This window comes from Oncorhynchus masou, chromosome 31 (assembly GCF_036934945.1).
Source record: "Oncorhynchus masou masou isolate Uvic2021 chromosome 31, UVic_Omas_1.1, whole genome shotgun sequence".
NCBI lineage: Eukaryota > Metazoa > Chordata > Actinopteri > Salmoniformes > Salmonidae > Oncorhynchus > Oncorhynchus masou.
This window is the reverse complement of record NC_088242.1, coordinates 57,534,589-57,540,588: the sequence shown is the minus strand read 5'-3', so window position 1 is coordinate 57,540,588 and position 6,000 is coordinate 57,534,589.

Sequence of the window (6,000 nt, the reverse complement as noted above, 5' to 3'; positions counted from 1 at the left end):
TTTCTTAAAAATATCCATAAAAAGTGTTGTTTAAAGTTTGCCACAAGCTACCTGGGAGACACACCAAACATGTGGAAGAAGGTGCTCTGGTCAGATGAAACCAAAATTGAACCTTTTGGCAACAATGCAAAACGTTATGTTTGGCGTAAAAGCAACACAGCTCAAAACCCTGAACACACCATCCCCACTGTCAAACATGGTGGTGGCAGCATCATGGTTTGGGCCTGCTTTTCTTCAGCAGGGACAGGGAAGATGGTTAAAATTGATGGGAAGATGGATGGAGCCAAATACAGGACCATTCTGGAAGAAAACCTGATGGAGTCTGCAAAAGACCTGAGACTGGGACGAAGATTTGTTTTCCAACAAGACAATGATCCAAAACATAAAGCAAAATCTACAATGGAATGGTTCAAAAATAAACATATCCAGGTGTTAGAATGGCCAAGTCAAAGTTCAGACCTGAATCCAATCGAGAATCTGTGGAAAGAACTGAAAACTGCTCTTCACAAATGCTCTCCATCCAACCTCACTGAGCTCGAGCTGTTTTGCAAGGAGGAATGGGAAAAAATGCCAGGATGTGCAAAACTGATAGAGACATACCCCAAGCTGCTTACAGCTGTAATCGCAGCAAAAGGTGGCGCTACAAAGTATTAACTTAAGGGGGCTGAATAATTTTGCACGCCCAATTTTTCAGTTTTTGATTTGTTAAAAAAGTTTGAAATATACAATAAATGTCGTTCCACTTCATGATTGTGTCCCACTTGTTGTTGATTCTTCACAAAAAAATACAGTTTTATATTTTTATGTTTGAAGCCTGAAATGTGGCAAAATGTCGCAAAGTTCAAGGGGGCCGAATACTTTCGCAAGGCACTGTAAATAAATACATAAACTGTACCTAGAGGAGGATGGAAGCTAGCTGTCCTCTGGCAACACCAGGGTGCTAGGATCAAATGTGATTCTCAGAATCTGGCCAGGACCAAGGGGAGGAGGGAGGAGGGAGGGCTGGGAGGCACACATACTTTCCCATACCTGAGGCAGGGTGGAAGTTTGGACATGTGAGGTCACAGCAATCAGCGACTGTTTACATTCCAAAAATATCTCCCCTCTTACCTGCTCAACAAAAAGGACATGGTTTAATGTTATAGCATCATTTTCAGATCAGCTGAAAGAGTATGAGGCCTTGGTTGCATTACACTTCAGCTCCACTGGAAGCGTTGAGTTGCTCTACCATCAGTGTCTTGCTAATGTGATGTTCTACCTGCTACACAAAGTGCGTTGTTTTGAGAGCGGAGAAGAGCAGAGGAGAAGAGCATCTTTATTCTATTTTCTATCTAATTACACATGTTGCTTTTGTTCACATTGTGACTTCATCAATCTTAGTAAAATAACCAGTGGTGTTTAGTGGAGGCCGTATGTAACCAAAAGCAACTTTATATCTCATGATTTTAATTGTATTTTAATTCACAAGATCGTTTGTGTGTTCCTTTTGACTCACCTTATATGTCCTACGGAGCCATTGTACCCGCCTGCGCTAAACAGGTGTTTGCTTGCTCACGAACGTGAGGAGAGTTGTAACTAATGCACAGAGCAGCTGATAAAGAATTTACCTAGTCTCGTTCTTTCTACATAACAGTATTCTCCCTTGAAATCAGAGTTCCTTGAGTTTCCCAGCCGTAGCCTGCCTAGGCTATATGCCTGTGATTGAAATCAACACAGGTGGGCAAAACGTTATGGTTGCCAAATATGTATTATTGGCATTGGCAGTTAAACTTATCAACACAAGACACAATTCCAGATGTAACAATGCATAAATGTCTATTTTCTGGCAGTGTATCCGCTAATTTTACCAGCATTGCTTTGCATAAATGCGAGAAATATAGACCTGCTTTCTAATTTGACGGACTACGACGCCGTTGACGGCATTGACGCTCTTAGCCTGTCTGTTTTCTCTCATTCACTCCTGTGCATTCTAATTCAAATGCTTTTCGTTTGAATTGGGCTTGACGGCATTGCTGGACGCACAATGACTTTAGTGTAGCAGAACCTTTAGGTGAGTTTAAACTTTTGAAATATGTTTTGTGAAACTGAATTCAAAACCCACCCCCCAAAGTTAATTTTCTCACCCTCAAGTAGATCCAACCAATTGGAGTAAAACATTAACATAGAAACTAGAGTTATTTTTTGTCTTGTTTCCCAGAAGTCGTCTGGAACTCCCTAATCTAGTCTCCTATGCTGCGTTTTGGTTTCAATCGTCCTTATATCCTTACGTGTGATCACTCAACCTCATGTATCCATGTAGCAGATACCTTTAGGAAGGTATATCCACCCACAGGAGGCAACTTGTCTTACCGTTGTTCTGGGAAGCTCTGTCAGCTCCTGTTAAAGACATGTTTACATCTGCATGAGCTGGACAAGGAGGCACACACGGTTTAATTATTGACAGCACACTCTTTCACAAGCCCCCCTAGTCAAGGGACTACTGATGAAAATGAGCTATCTGGTGTAATGGCACGTTGTACATGGTCCCTAACAAATAAACAGCCAAAAAGGTTATCTACAATCCCTTTGGAGGAGAGAGTTTCTCAGAAATAGAACTGTAGTCTTAACCTGTATTAACATTATAAGAAAACCTCTGCTATTACAAAATGTTACACAGCAGAGCACAAGAATGACCTTATTGCATATTAATGTACTGGGAAGTGGTGAGCAGGAAAGGGAAAGGTACCATCTGCTTCCTGGCATTCATTTGTTGGGATGAGTGGGACTAAAATCGAAATGAACATCCAGCACATCTAAACTGAACAGACCTGACACACACACACACACACACACACACACACACACACACACACACACACACACACACACACACACACACACACACACACACACACACACACACACACACACACAGATGTACAGTTATGTTTTTCCTCAGTTTATTCTCTGGAAAAAAACAGAATTTGAAAAACAGTAACTGTTTATTATCTCTAAATTTATGAGAAGTGTTGAGTACAAATCCATATGAATGTTTCTCTACTAATAGCCATGTCACTATGTGGAAACCCTGACAGATGCAAGAAATCCACTTGGCCATTAGACCTCTGCAGGCTGTTCCACCCTTCAGAGAGAAGCTCTGCTCTTGTTCCAATTGAATAATATATGATGTCATTAACCTATCCAACAATCCATTAAAAGGAGTTTAAGACACTCTCTTTGTCCCTTCTGACCTGCCCGGTTTGTCCACAGGGACCACACAGTAATGATGACCTACAGTAGCTTTCTCATCCATATAACAACTAATGAAAACATTGTGACTGGACTGTAGTTATTCTGTTATTGTACTGTGAGGTTTTTACTGATGTACTACCTTAATTTAAACAGTTTCTCAGAGCAGGAAAATAATCCAGCAGCAATATGAAATATGAATTATTATGTGGAAAGTGGAAATGACAGACAAAGTCTTTTTAAACCTTGAATACACTACAAGTTTGCATTTCCTGCTGCACAGGAAAATGATCTGGGCCAACAGTGATCAAATTAAGATGGTGTGCGATCTCTAGTATTAAGGAAGTCTTGAGGTTCTGCTTGCCTGAGAATACCTCATGATAAGCTGTAGACCATACTATTTACCAAGAGAGTTTTCATCAGTATTTTTCATGGCTGTCTATTTACCGCCACAAACCGATATTGACACTAAGGCCGCACTCAATGAGCTGTATAGGGCCATAAGCACACAAGAAAATGCTCAGCGGCACTCATAGTGGACAGGGATTTTAATGCAGGAAAGCTTAAATCTGTTTTACCTCATTTCTACCAGCATGTACATTGTAGAATAATAGTAAAGACATCAAAACTATTAAATAACACACATGGAATCGTGTAGTAACCAAAAAAAGTGTTAAACAAATCAAAATACATTTTATATTTGATATTCTTCAGCCACCCTTTGCCTTGATGACAGCTTTGCACACTTGGCATTCTCTCAACCAGCTTCAAGAGGTAGTGACCTGGATTGTATTTCAATTAACAGGTGTACCTTGTTAAAAGTTAATTTGTGGAATTTATTTCCTTCTTAATGAGCCAATCAGTTTGAGCCTCTCAGTTGTGTTGTGACAAGGTGGAGTTGGTATACAGAGGATAGACCTATTTGGTAAAGGACCAAGTCCATATTATGGCAAGACCAGCTCAAATAAGAAAAGAGAAATGACAGTCCAACATTACTTTAAGACATGAAGGTCAGTCAATATGGAACATTTCAAAAACTTTTAACAAGTGCTATGATGAAACTGGCTCTCATGAGGACTGCCACAGGAATGGAAGACCCAGAATTACCTCTGCTGCAGAGGCAAGTTGAGCCTCAGAAATTGGCAATTAACTTCACCTCTGATTGCATCCCAAATAAATGCTTCACAGAGTTCAAGTAACAAACACATCTCAACATCAACTGCTCAGAGGAGATTGAGTGAATCAGGCCTTCAAGGTCGAATTGCAGCAAAGAAACCACTACTAAAGGACCCCGATAAAAAGAAGTGACTTGCTTGGGCCAAGAAACACGAGCAATTGACATTAGACCAGTGGAAATCTGTCCTTTGGTCTGATGAGTCCAAATGTGAGATTTTTTGTTCCAACCGCAGTGTTTTCGTGAGACGCAGAATAGGTGAGTGGATGATCGCGGCATGTGCGGTTCCCACAGTGAAGCATGGACGAGGATGTGTGATGGTGTGGGGGTGCTTTGCTGGTGACACTGTCTATTTAGAATTATAGGCACACTTAACCAGCATGGCTACCTGTCACGTCCTGACCTTAGTTCCTTTTTTATGTTTCTGTTTTAGTTTGGTCAGGGCGTGAGTTGAGGTGGGCATTCTATGTTGTGTATTCTAGGTTTTGTATTTATGTGTTTGGCCTGGTATGTTTTCCAATCAGAGGCAGCTGTCGATCGTTGTCTCTGATTGAGAACCATACTTAGGCAGCCTGTTTTCCCACTATGATTTGTGGGTAGTTGTTTCCCGTTTCTGTGTTTGCACCATACGGGACTGATTCGATTTTCATTTCTTTCCTGCACTTTGTTCTTTTGGTATTTTCTCGTGTTCTGAGTTAATAAAGTTATCATAGACACGTACCACGCTGCTTTTTGGTCCGATCCTTCCTACTCCTTCTCAGAAGAGGAGGAACATCGTTACACTACTACAGCATTCTGCAGCAGTACGCCATCCCATCTGGTTTGCGCTTAGTGGACCTATCATTTATTTAAAACAAGACAATGACCCAAAACACACCTCCAGGCTGTGTAAGGGCTATTTGACCAAGAAGGAGAGTGATGGAGTGCTGCATCAGATTTCCTGGCCTCCACAGTCACCCTACCTCAACACAATTGAGATGGTTTGGGATGAGTTGGACTGCAGAGTGAATGAAAGCAGCCAACAAGCGCTCAGCATATGTGGGAACTCCTTCAAGTCGGTTGGAAAAGCATTCCAGGTGACTACCTCATGAAGCTGGTTGAGAGAATTCCAAGAGTGTGCAAAGCTGTCATCAAGGCAAAGGGTGGCTGCTTTGAGGAATCTCAAATATAAAATATATTTTGATTTGTTTAACACTTTTTTGCTTAGTACATGATTCCATAGGTGTTATTTCATGGTTTTGATGTCTTCACAATTATTCTATAATGTAGAAACTTGTAAGAATAAAGAAAAACCTTTGAATGAGTAGGTGTGTCCAAACATTTGCCTGGTATTGTACGTGAGAATGCTTTTCATTGACTACACCTCAGCGTATAACACCATAGTGCCCTCCAAGCTCATCACTAAGCTTATGACCATGGGACTGAAACCTCCGACCACAACCTAAACTTCCTAATGGGCCTTCCCCAGGTGGTGAGGGTAGGAAACAACACATCCGCCATGCTGACCATCAACACGGGGGCACCTCAGCTGTGCGTGCTCAGTCCCGTCCTGTACTCCCTGTTCACCCATGACTGCGTGGCTGCGCACGACTCCAACA